Source organism: Delphinapterus leucas, chromosome 5 (assembly GCF_059928025.1).
Source record: "Delphinapterus leucas isolate spDelLeu-1000000601 "Yukka" chromosome 5, BTC_Dleu_Yukka2, whole genome shotgun sequence".
NCBI lineage: Eukaryota > Metazoa > Chordata > Mammalia > Artiodactyla > Monodontidae > Delphinapterus > Delphinapterus leucas.
Window position 1 is genome coordinate 83,236,352 of NC_143133.1, and position 13,319 is coordinate 83,249,670.

Consider the following 13,319-nt stretch of genomic DNA (forward strand, 5'->3'; position numbering starts at 1 on the left):
CATTTTCATATAAAGTTGATATAACATTAATTATCACATTTTTCAAATTATCAGTCTAATGAAGTATAGAGTGTGTTACATTGAAAATAAAGATGCCTGGATTCTAGCTCTAGTTCTGAAAACAAGTATGCCTGTGAATTTTGAGAAGATGTTTAACCTAGCCTTTCTCAGTTCTGCACAGCAACTCCCATGCCCACACCAAACCATTTAAAAAATGATAAAATTGGACTAAATGACCTGTAAAGTCCCAAGTCTAATGTGCTGTGATTTTAATGCATGTGCATGTAATACCTTTCCACACAGCTAAGACAAATTGGTATTCAGTGTGTTGCAAGTTTCCCAATTCTTATTTGTAAGACATACATACGGGGTAATGTACTGTGGCAGGAAATACATAATAAATACATGAATGAATAATGCAGTGTCCTTGATCCTTAACCCTTGCCAACATTTCTTATTAATTGAATGGCTAATTTTTGAGTAAGCAACAAATACAGTATCTGGTTCATTCAATTTAACTTTTTTTTTTTTTTTTTTTTTTATGGTACGCAGGCCTCTCACTGTTGTGGCCTCTCCCATTGCGGAGCACAGGCTCCAGACGCACAGGCTCAGCGGCCATGGCTCACGGGCCCAGCCGCTCCGCGGCATGTGGGATCTTCCTGGACCAGGGCACAACCCCGTATCCCCTGCATCGGCAGGCGGACTCTCAACCACTGCGCCACCAGGGAAGCCCTCAATTTAACTTTTAAATGAAGAGGCTCCTACTGAGAACTTAAAATATAAAAATTTGTTATATGAAACAAAGCATTATGTCCACAACCTTCAAATCATATCTTTTTTTCATCCTGACATGTTCATTTAGGGGAAATTCTAGACCATATTTGTGTCCTGTGTCAACCCAGAGCTTTACTACCTATTCCCACTCATCATACAAACCGTAAACAGAACAAAAGAGAATACTGATTAGTGAAACTCATAAATGTTTTCCCAAAGTGGAGTAAGAAAGAAAATATAACACATTTGTATAAATAATATAGTCTCTGAGTTTGAGTAGTTAAGAACCATGCTCTTTAATTTGATTTAAGAAAAAGTTTAATTGATAAAAAATACTGACAAATGCCTTAATACTGGCTATTTACAGATTATGCAGTTGACTTGCCCAAGTCAGGCAGACTATGAAGTTTAAATTCTTAGCTAAGCCTCATGAGTTATGGCTTCACCCTTTATTTCTCCCTCTATTCATCCACTCAAATATAACCTATAATGCAAAGCAACATCATTTCATAGAGAAGAATTTCACTGTATGTTCCAGTATGATACCACTCTCAGTATCCCTGGTTAAATGTGAATTCTGCTTAATATGTTAGCATGTTTGTTAGAGGACAGAGAGTATCTATTTACTTTGATCTCCCCAGTAAAATATTCATCCAGGAAAAAAAGTCAATTGAAACAGTTCCCCTGAAAATAACCTAAGAATATAACTTTTCCTTAGTTTAAAGTGTTTGCATTTTATTGTTGAATTATAAGAATTTTATATATGATAAATAAAATTCCTATTAGATAAATATTGTATGATTTTTTCATAGTCTGTGGTTTTCTACTCATTTTCTCACTCTTTTTTTAAATAAATATTTTATCTTAGACCAGTTTTAGATTTATAGAAAAATTGCAAAGTTGGAATAAAGAGTTCAAATGTACCCCACACCAAGTTTCCCCTTTTAACACATTATTATATAAGTAGGTGTATTCGTTACAATTAATGAACAAATACTAATACATTATTATTAACTAGAGTCCATACTTTATTCATGTTTCTTTAATTTTTTACCTACTATCTTTTGTCTGTTTAGGATCCCATCGAGGGTACCACTGTGCACTTAGTTGCCACGTCACATAGCTAAGGTTCCTCTTGACTGTGACAGTTAGTCAGACTTGTTTTTGATGACATTCAAAGTTTTGAAGAGTACTGGTCAAGGATTTTGTAGAACATATCCCAGTTGGGCTATGTCTAATGATTTTCTCATGGTTTACCTTGTTATGGATTTTTAGAAGGAAGACCACAAAGGAAATTTGCCATTCTTGTTACATCACATCTAGAGTACATGCTATCAATATGACATCACTGTTGACATTGACCTTGATCACCTGGCTGAGGTGGTATTTGTCAGATTTCTCCATTGTAAAGTTATTATTTTTCCCTCTCTTACATACTGTACCTTTTGGAAGAAAGTCATTATGTATAGCTCGCACTTATTGGGTAGACTCTAATGATAGCAGGTTTCTATATTAATTATGTAGAATTATTCTCCACTGGAGATTTGTCTATGTTCTTCTCATTTATTTTGTTTTATTGTGGTAAAATATACATAACATAAATTTTACCATTTTAACCATTTTTAAGCATATGGTTCAGTGACATCAAGTACATTCACATTGCCCTACAACCATCACCACCATTCACCTCCAGAACTTTTTACATCTTCGCAACCTGAACCTCCATATCCATTAAACTAACTCTGAATTCTCGATTCCTCCAGTCTCTAAAAACCACCACTCCACTTTCTCTGTGAATCTGACTATTCTAGGTATTCATATATAAATTGAGTCATACAATATTTGTCCTGTTGTAACTAGCTTATTTCACTTAGTAAAATATCTTCAAATTTCATCTATACTGTAGCGTGTGTCAGAATTTTTTTCCTTTTGAAGGCTGAGTAGTGTTCCATTTTATGTATATACCACATATTGCTTATCCCTACATCTGTGAATGAATAACTAGGTCACTTCCACCTTTTGGCTATTGTGAATAATGCTGCTATAGGGCTGTGGTGAATAATGCTGTGCTATGGGTGCACAATACATGTTTGAGCCACTACTTTTGATTCTTTTGGGTATATACCTAAAAGTGAAATAGTTGGTAATTCTACATTTATTTCTTTGAGAAGCTGCCATACCATTATCCATAATGGCTGCACCATTTATGTCTCCAGCAGCAGTACACAGGGGTTCCAATTTATCCACATTCTTACCAACACTGATTTCTTTTTTTTAACAATAGGTATCCTAATGGGTGTGAATTGATATCCCATTATGGTTTTGATTTGCATTTTCCTCATGTCCCTGATGATTAGTCACACTGAGAGTATCCTTTCATGTCCTTATTGGCCATCTGTATATCTTCTTTGGAGAAATGTCTCTTTAAGTCCTTTGCTCATTTTTAAATCAGGTTGCTTGGTTTTATGCTGCTCTTATTATTCAGTTCTAGGAGTTCTTTATATATTCTAGATATTAATCCCTTATCATATACATGATTTGAAAATTTTTTCTTCCATTTGGTGGGTTACTCTTTCACTTTGTTGATAGTGTCCTCTGGGCCACAAAACAAATTTAATTTTGGTGAAGTCAGTTTATCTGTGTTTTCTTTTGTTGCCTATGCTTTTTGGTGTCATAGCCAAGAAATCATTGCCAAATCCAATGTCATAAAATTTTCCCCTATGTTTTCCTCTAAGAGTTTTATAGTTTTAACTCCTACATTTAGGACTTTGATCCAAATGAGTTAATTTTTCTATATGATGTAACATAAAGATCCAATGTCATTCATTTGCATTTGGATATCGAGTTCTCCCAACACCATTTATTGAAAAGACTGTTCTTTTCCATTAAATGGTCTTGGCACCCTTGTTAAAAATCATTTGGCCATATATGTGAAGGTCTATTTCTGGCTCTCTATTCTTTTCCACCAGTCTATATGTCTGTCTTTATGCCAGTACCACACCGTTTGATTACTATAGCTTTGCAGTAAGTTTGAAATCAGGACGTGTGAGAGGTCCAACTTTGTTCTTTTTACAGATTGTTTTGGCTTTCAGGGGTTCCTTGGGATTCCATGTGAATTATAGGGTGGGTTTTTCTATTTCTACAAAAATGTTGGTATTTTGATAAGGATTGCATTGAGTCTCTAAATTGCTTTGGGTAGTATTGACATCTTATTAATGATAGTAAGTCTTCCAATCCATAAACACTAAATATTTATTTTCATTTTCTTTAATTTCTTTCAGCAACGTTTTGTAGTTTTTCATGTGCATGTCTTTTGCCTCTTTGGTTGTTTATTCCTAAACAACCTTTGGATGGTATTATAAATTGGATTATTTTTCTTAATTTCCTTTTTGTGATGTTTGTTGTTGGTGTAAAGAAATGCAACTGACTTTTGTATTTGTTTTCTGTAACTTTGCTGAATTAGTTTATTACTTCTAACAGTGCAATCTTCAGTGTTTTCTACATATAAGATCATGTCGTCTGCAAGCAGATATAACTTTATTCCTTCCTTTCCAGTTTGGATGCTTAGGCTCTTTTTTAAAATTTATTTTACAAAGGAGAAAATGAGGTTCAAAGTGTTCAGTGACTTGCCTGAGGTCACCGACTAACACATACCAGAGTTCCAACTTGCCCTAGAGATTGAGCAACTTGAACTACTCTCTCCCTGTCCCCTACCATCTCCATCCTCTGGTCATTCCTGTGTGACAGCTGAAACAAGAAGACAAAGAGTGGCCTTGTTTGACCTCAGCTGGGAACATGCACATCTAGTGACTCAAAATTTTCTCAAGTCTTTGAGAATTACTGCAAAAACACCTTGAGCATTAATTTTATGGTTACAAATAAATCTGTGAGAAATGAGGCTTGACTGTATAAGCATCTGATTTGAAAAAAATGGGTGTTTAATTTTTAAAAATCCATTTGGCCATTAACATCACAGTGGTACACTTATTTTTTTTAAACAAGTATGTTATATAAATCAGGCTGTGTGTTGGGTTTTAGAGATATAGAGATGAAGAAGTTATGGCTTCTGGTTTCTGGCAGCTCATGATTTAATATGGGAGAAATTAATATAAAAAAAACAACCCACAGGAGGACCTTCAAGATGGCGGAGGAGTAAGACGTGGAGATCACCTTCCTCCCCACAAATACATCAAAAATACATCTACATCTGGAACAACTACTACAGAACACCTACTGAACGCTGGCAGAAGACCTCAGACTTCCCAAAAGCATGTGTGAGGAGAGAAGATTCAGAGCACCGCCTAAATGAGCTTCAGAGCCACAGCATTCAGTACTGACACCAGAGATGGTCATGAAACGCTAAGGCTGCTGCTGCAGCCACTGAGAATCCTGTGTGCAACCACGGGTCGATATCCACACTTCCCTGGGAGCCTGTGCAGCCCACCACTGCTAGGGTCCCATGTTCCAGGGACAATTTCTCCAGGAGAACACATGGCACGCCTCAGGCTGTTGCAACATCATGCTGACCTCTGCCTATGCAGGCTCACCCCGCATTCTGTACCCCTCCATCTACCCTGCCTGAGTGAGCCACAGCCCCCTAATCAGTGGCTCCTTTAATCCCCTCCTATCTGGGTGAAGAACAGACACTACAGGGCAATCTACATGCAGAGGCAAGGCCATATCCAAAGCTGAACCCCAGGAGCTGTGTGAACAAAGAAGAGAAAGGGAAATTTCTCAGTGGAGCCTCAGGAGCAGTGGATTAAATCTCCACAGTCAACTTCATGTACCCTGCATCTGTGGAATACCTGAATAGAAAAAGAATCACCCCAAAATTTCAGCGGTGGACTTTGGGAACAACTGTAGATTGGGGATTGCTGTATGCAGCAGAGTAGTTTCAGATATGTATGGGTTTTTTTTCTTGTTTTCGTTTTTTAATAAATTTATTTATTTATTTTTGGCTATGTTGGGTCTTTGTTGCTATGCACGGGCTTTCTCTAGTTGAGGTGAGCGGGGGCTGCTCTTCATCGCGGTGCACAGGCTTCTTATTGCGGTGGGTTCTCTTGTTGTGGAGCATGGGCTCTAGGCATGCAGGCTTCAGTAGTTGCGGCACACAGGCTCAGTAGTTGTGGATCGCGGTCTCTAGAGCGCAGGCTCAGTAGTTGTGGCCCATGGGCTCATTTATTGTGGCATCCGGGCTCAGTAGTTGTGGCTTGTGGGCTCTAGAGCACAGGCTCAGTAGTTGTGGCTCACAGGCTTTGCTGCTCCGCGGCATATGGGATCTTCCCAGACCAGGGCTCAAACCTGTGTCCCCTGCATTGGCAGGTGAATTCTGAACCACTGCACCACCAGGGAAGCCCTATATGTTTATCTTAGTTTAGCTTTTAGTGCTTGTTATCATTGGTGGATTTATTTATTGGATTGGTTACTCTCTTCTTTTTTTTTACTTTTTAAATTTTTTATTTTAATAATATATTTTTAAATTTTTTATTTTAATAATTTTATTTAATTTTATTTTTCTTTCTTCTTTTTCTTCTTTTTCTTCTGAGCTGTGTTGCTGACAGGGTCTTGGTGCTCTGGACAGGTGTCAGGCCTGAGCCTCACAGATGAGAGAGACTAGATCAGAGTTCAGGACACTGGATCACTAGACACCACAGCCTCACGTAATACCAACTGGTGAGAGCTCTCCCAGAGATCTCCGCCTCACGCTAAGACCCAGCTCCACCCAACGACCAGCAAGATCCAGTGCTGGACACCGCATGGCAAACAACGAGCAAGAAAGGAATACAAACCCACACATTAGCAGAGAGGCTGCCTAAAATCATACCAAGTTCACAGGCACCCCAAAACACACCACCGGACTCAGTCCTGCCCACCAGAAAGACAAGATCCAGCCTCATCCACCAGAACACAGGCACTATTCCCCTTCATCAGGAAGCCTACACAACCCACTGAACCAACCTTAGCCACTGGGGACAGACGCCCAAAACAATGGAAAATACAAACCTGCTTCCTGCGAAAAGTAGACCCCAAACACAGTAAGTTAAGCAAAATGAGAAGACAGAGAAACACACAGCAGATGAAGGAGCAAGGTAAAACCCCACCAAAGCAAACAAATTAAGAGGAAATAGGCAGTCTACTAAAAAAGAATTCAGATTTATGAGAGTAAAGATGATCCAAAATCTTGGAAATAGAATGCAGAAAATACAAGAAACGTTTAACAGGGACCTAGAAGAAGAATTAAAGAGCAAACAAACAATGGTGAACAACACAATAAATGAAATTTTAAAATCTCTAGAAGAAATCAATAGCAGAATAACTGAGGCAGAAGAATGGATAACTGACCTGGAAGATAAAATAGTGGAAATAACTACCACAGAACAAAATAAAGAAAAAAGACTGAAAAGAATTGAGGACACTGTCAGAGACCTCTGGGACAACAGTAAATGCACCAGCATTTAAATTATATGGGTCCCAGAAGAAGAAGAGAAAAAGGAAGGGACTGAGAAAATATTTGAAAAGATTATAGTTGAAAACTTCCCTAAAATGGGAAAAGAAATAGTCAAGTCCAGGAAGCACAGACAGTTCCACACAGGATAAACCCAAGGAGAAACAAACCAAGATGAATATTAATCAAAATATCAAAAATTAAATACAAAGAAAAATATTAAAAGCAACAGGGGAAAAGCAACAAATAACATACAGGGGAATCACCATAAGGTTAATGGCTGACCTTAGAGCAGAAACTCTGCAAGCCAGAAGGGAGTGGCAGAACAAATTTAAAGTGATGAAAGGGAAAAACCTAAAACCAAGATTACTATACCCAGCAAGGATCTTGTTAAGAATTTAAAACCGTTACACACAAGCAAGAGCTAAGAGAATTCAGCACCACCAAACCAGCTTTACAGCAAATGCTAAATGAACTTCTCTAGGCAGGAAACACAAGAGAAGGAAAAGACCTACAATAACAAACACAAAACAAAAAGAAAATGGTAATAGGAACATACATATCAATAACTACCTTAAATGTAAATGGATTAAATGCTCCAACCAAAAGACATAGACTGGCTTAATGGATACAAAAACAAGACTGGTATATATGCTGTCTATAGGAGACCCACTTCAGACCTAGGGACACATACAGACTGAAAGTGATGGGATGGAAAAAGATATTCCATGCAAATGGAAATCAAAAGAAAGCTGGGCTAGCAATTCTCATATCAGACAAAATAGATTTTAAAATAAATGCATTACAAGACACAAAGAAGGATACCACATCATGATCAAAGGGACAATACAAGAAGAAGGTATAACAATTGTAAATATTTATGCACCCAACATAGGAGCACCTCAATACAAAAGGCAAATGCTAACAACCATAAAAGGGGAAGTCGAAAGTAAAACAATCATAGTAGAGGACTTTAACACCCCAGTTTCACAAATGGACAGATCAACCAAAATGAAAAAAAATAAGGAAACACAAGCTTTAAATGACACATGAAACAAGATGGACTTAATTGATATTTATAGGACATTCCATCCAAAAACAACAGAATACACTTTCTTCTCAAGTGCTCATGGAACATTCTCCAGGATAGATCATATCTTGGGCCATAAATCAAGCCTTGGTAAATTTAAGAAAATTGAAATTGTATCAAATACCTTTTCCAATCACAACGTTATTAGACTAGATATCAATTACAGGGAAAAAACTGTAAAAAATACAAACACATGGAGGCAAACAATATGCTACTAAATAACCAAGAGATCACTGTAGACATCAAAATATACCTAGAAAAAAATGAGAATGAAAATACAATGGCAGCAAAAGCAGTTCTAAGAGGGAAGTTTACAGCAATACAATCCTACCTCAAGAAACAAGAAACATCTCAAATAAAAAACCTAACATTACACCTAAAGCAATTAGAGAAAGAAGAAGAACAACAACAAAAAAACCCAAAGATAGCAGACGGGAAGAAATCATAAAGAACAGATCAGAAATAAATGAACAAGAAATGAAGGAAACGGTAGCAAAGATCAATAAAACTAAAAGCTGGTTCTTTGAGAAGATAAACAAAATTGATAAACCATTAGCCAGACTCATCAAGAAAAAAAGGGAGAAGACTCAAATCAAAAGAATTAGAAGTGAGAAAGGAGAAGGAACAACTGACACTGCAGAAATACAAAGGATCATGAGAGATTACTACAAGCAACTATATGCCAATAACATAGACACCCTGGAAGAAATGGACAAATTCTTAGAAAAGCACAAACTTCCAAGACTGAACCAGGAAGAAATAGAAAATATAAACAGACCAATCACAAGCACTGAAATTGAAACTGTGATTAAAAATCTTCCAACAAACAAAAGCCCAGAACCAGATAGATTCACAGGTGAAATCTATCAAACATTTAGAGAAGAGCTAACACCTATCCTTTGCAAAGTCTTCCAAAATAGAGCAGAGGGAGGCACACTCCCCAACTCATTCTACAAGGCTAACATCTCCCTGATACCAAAACCACACAAAGATGTCACAAAAAAAGAAAACTTTAGGCCAATATCACTGATGAAGATAGATACAAAAATCCTCAAGAAAATACTAGCAAACAGAATCCAGCAGCACATTAAAAGGATCATACACCATGATCAATTGGGGTTTATACCAGGAATGCAAGGATTCTTCATTATATGCAAATCAATCAATGTGATATGCCATATTAATAAATTGAAGGATAAAAAACCATATGATCATCTCAACAGGTGCAGAGAAAGCTTTTGACAAAATTCAACACCCATTTATGATTAAAAACCCTGCAGAAAGTAGGCATAGAGGGAACTCACCTCAACGTAATAAAGGCCATATATGACAAACCTACAGTCCACATCGTTCTCATTGGTGAAAAACTGAAACCATTTCCACTAAGATCAGGAACAAGACAAGGTTGCCATTCTCACCACTGTTAATCAACATAGTTTTGGAAGTTTTAGCCATAGCAATCAGGGAAGCAAAAGAAATAAAAGGTATCCAAATCGGAAAAGAAGAAGTAAAGCTGTCACTGTTTGCAGATGAGATGATACTATACATAGGGAATCCTAAAGATGCCACCAGAAAATTACTAGAGTTAATCAATGAATTTGGGAAAGTCACAGGATACAAAATTAATGTACAGAAATCTCTTGCATTCCTGTACACTAATGATGAAGTATCTGAAAGAGAAATTAAGGAAACACTCCCATTTACCATTGCAGCAAAAAGAATAAAATACCTAGGAATAAATCTACCTAAGGAGACAAAAGAGCTGTATGCAGAAAATTATAAGACACTGATGAAAGAAATTAAAGAAGATACAAATAGATGGAGAGACATACCAAGTTCTTGGATTGGGAGAATCAGCATATTGAAAATGACTGTACTACCCAAATCAGTCTACACATTTAATGCAATCCTTATCAAACTACCAATGTAATTTTTCACAGAAGTAGAACAAAAAATTTCACAATTTGTATGGAAACACAAAAGACCCCCAGTAGCCAAAGCAATCTTGAGAATGAAAAACACAGCTGGAGGAATCATTCTTCCAGGCTTCAGACTCTACTACAAAGCTACAGTAATCATGACAGTATTGTACTGGCACAAAGACAGAAATATAAATCAATGGAACAGGATACATAGCCCAGAGATAAACCCATGCACGTATGGTCACCTTATTTTTGATAAAGGAGGCAAGAATATACAATGGAGAAAAGACAGCCTCTTCAATAAGTGGTGCTGGGAAAACTGGACAGCTACATGTAAAAGAATGAAATTAGAACACTGCCTGACACCATGCACAAAAATAAACTCAAAATGGATTAAAGATCTAAATGTAAGGCCAGAAACTATCAAACACTTAGAGGAAAACATAGGCAGAACACTCTAGGACATAAATCACAGGAAGATCGTTTTTGACCAACCTCCTACAGTAATGGAAATAAAAAGAAAAATTAACAAGTGGGGCCTAATGAAACTTAGAACCTTTTGCACAGCAAAGGAAACCATAAACAAGACGAAAAGACAACCCTCAGAATGGGAGAAAATACTTGCAAATGAAGCAACTGACAAAGGATTAATCTCCAAAATATATAAGCAGCTCATCAACTTAATATCAAAAAAACAAACAACCCAATCCAAAAATTGCCCAAAGACCTACATAGACATTTCTCCAAAGAAGATATACAGATCACTAATAAACATATGAAAGGATGCTCAACATCACTAATCATTAGAGAAATACAAATCAAAACCACATGAGGTATCACCTCACACCAGTCAGAATGGCCATCATCAAAAAATCTACAAACAATAAATGCTGGAGAAGGTGTGGAGAAAAGGGACTCCTCTTTCACTGTTGGTGGGAATGTAAGTTGATACAGCCACTGTGGAGAACAGTATGGAGGTTCCTTAAAAAACTAAAAATAGAACTACTGTACGACCCAGCAATCCCACTCCTGGGCATATACCCTGAGAAAAGCGTAATTCAAAAGGAGTCATGTACCACAATGTTCATTGCAGCACTATTTACAATAGTCAGGACGTGGAGGCTACCTAAATGTCCATTGACAGATGAATGGATAAAGAAGATGTGGCACATATATACAATGGAATATTACTCAGCCATAAAGAGAAACGAAATTGAGTTATTTGTATTGAGGTGGATGGACCTAGTGTATGTCATACAGGGTGAAGTAAGTCCGAAAGAGAAAAAGAAATACCATATGCTTACACATATATATGGAATCTAAAAAAATAAATGGTTCTGAAGAACCTAGGGGCAGGACAGGAATAAAGATTCAGATGTAGAGAATGTACTTGAGGACACGGGGAGCAGGCAGGGCAATGTGCATGTTAGGATGATCTATAAGAGAGTGTATGAGAATATGCCTAAAATGTTCCAGCTCATTTAGCCATTCATCTTGTTGCTTGGATGAAGCAGAGAAAGATTAAAATGTGATGAAAATTAATATATTTAAAGAAGTTTTTTAAAAAACTTAAACAGAATGAATAGGGACAATATAAGGGCATAATCATGAACTATAACCAGATTCCAGTAGATTATTTCTGAACAATGAGAACATTATAGATTATAAGCCTAATAGAACTTTTTATTTCATTCTTTCTAGTTCATTTTCTTTATTGAGTTCACAATTGTACAGGCAACAAGTTCTTTTTATTATTAACTAATGGATCCTGTTGACATTTTATGCTATTATAATCTACCCCAAGATTCTAAAATAGACTGTTGCTTTAAGACTAGCAAATATGTAGCAATTTGTAGTGACAGTTCTAAAACCAAGGTAGTGGGAACAGTAGAAGATGACTTTTCTCATGACATTTTTAAGATAAGTAAGAGGCCAATAGGGAAAACATAAAATTTTCAGAAAGCTTTCTTGAGGAAACTTTATTGAGATCAATATTTCAGCTTCAAAATCACAGTAAAAATGGAGATTTTGTTGTAATGTTCCAGTTGTGATTTTTCAAATATTTTATTAGGAAAATTTTAAACATAAAATTTGAAGAGATTTTACACTGAACACTCATATACTCATCACCGAGAGTCAAGCATTAACATTTTACTAGACTTGCTTTATATGAGTATCTATCCACTTTTCTATCCCAATGTCCATCCATTATTCTATGTTTCTTTTTGAGACATTTTAAAATAAGTACAGACATCCACACAGGCTACCCTGAAAACTTCAGTATACATGTCATTAACTAGGTTTTACTATTTCTTTAAAATTATTTCTAGGTAAAGTTTACATACAATGAAATTCATAAATATTAAGCATACCATTTGATAAGTTTTGACAAATAAATATGTCTATGCAACCAACACTATCGAGGTATAGAACATTACCATTAACCCAGAACATTCTCTAAAATTAGCAAAGCCTGAAGGTATATGGGACAAAGTCCAGGAGAAGCAAGGCACACATTTCCACGTGTCCTCTTCCAGTGGAGTTACATGGATATGGCTAATTGTCCCAGCAGTGACGTGTGACAACACATATGAAGTCTGGCCAGTCAGATTGGCCCACCCAAGCCTTCGTGTCCAGGAATTTTATTGCATATCTGACAGGAAGGCTGAAATACCTGCGTTAAAATTTCAGCTATTCAGATTTCAGACCCCCAGAGCAAAGATATGCATACCTCATATATCACATTCTAAGAATAAACTATTTAATCAGAGTTGTGCCACTTGGCCCAAAATGTCAAACATACAAAAATGTTCTTCTCAGACATAATATTCTAATGGATCAGAACTCATTTCCCAGGTGCCAGTCTGAGGCCATTCCTGAAGTTAGGTATTTGTAATGAATATGGAGATAAACCCTACAAAAATGAGAGTACATGATTAAACTGCATAATCATGCACAAAGAGAAAGGGAAAAAGCAGAAAACAGTTTGCAGCACAATTTTGAAAAATAGAAAAGTGATGGTTTAAAAGTAACTGAAAAAAAAGATGCCTACATATTGGGATGTTAACCAAAAAAAAAAAAAAAAAAA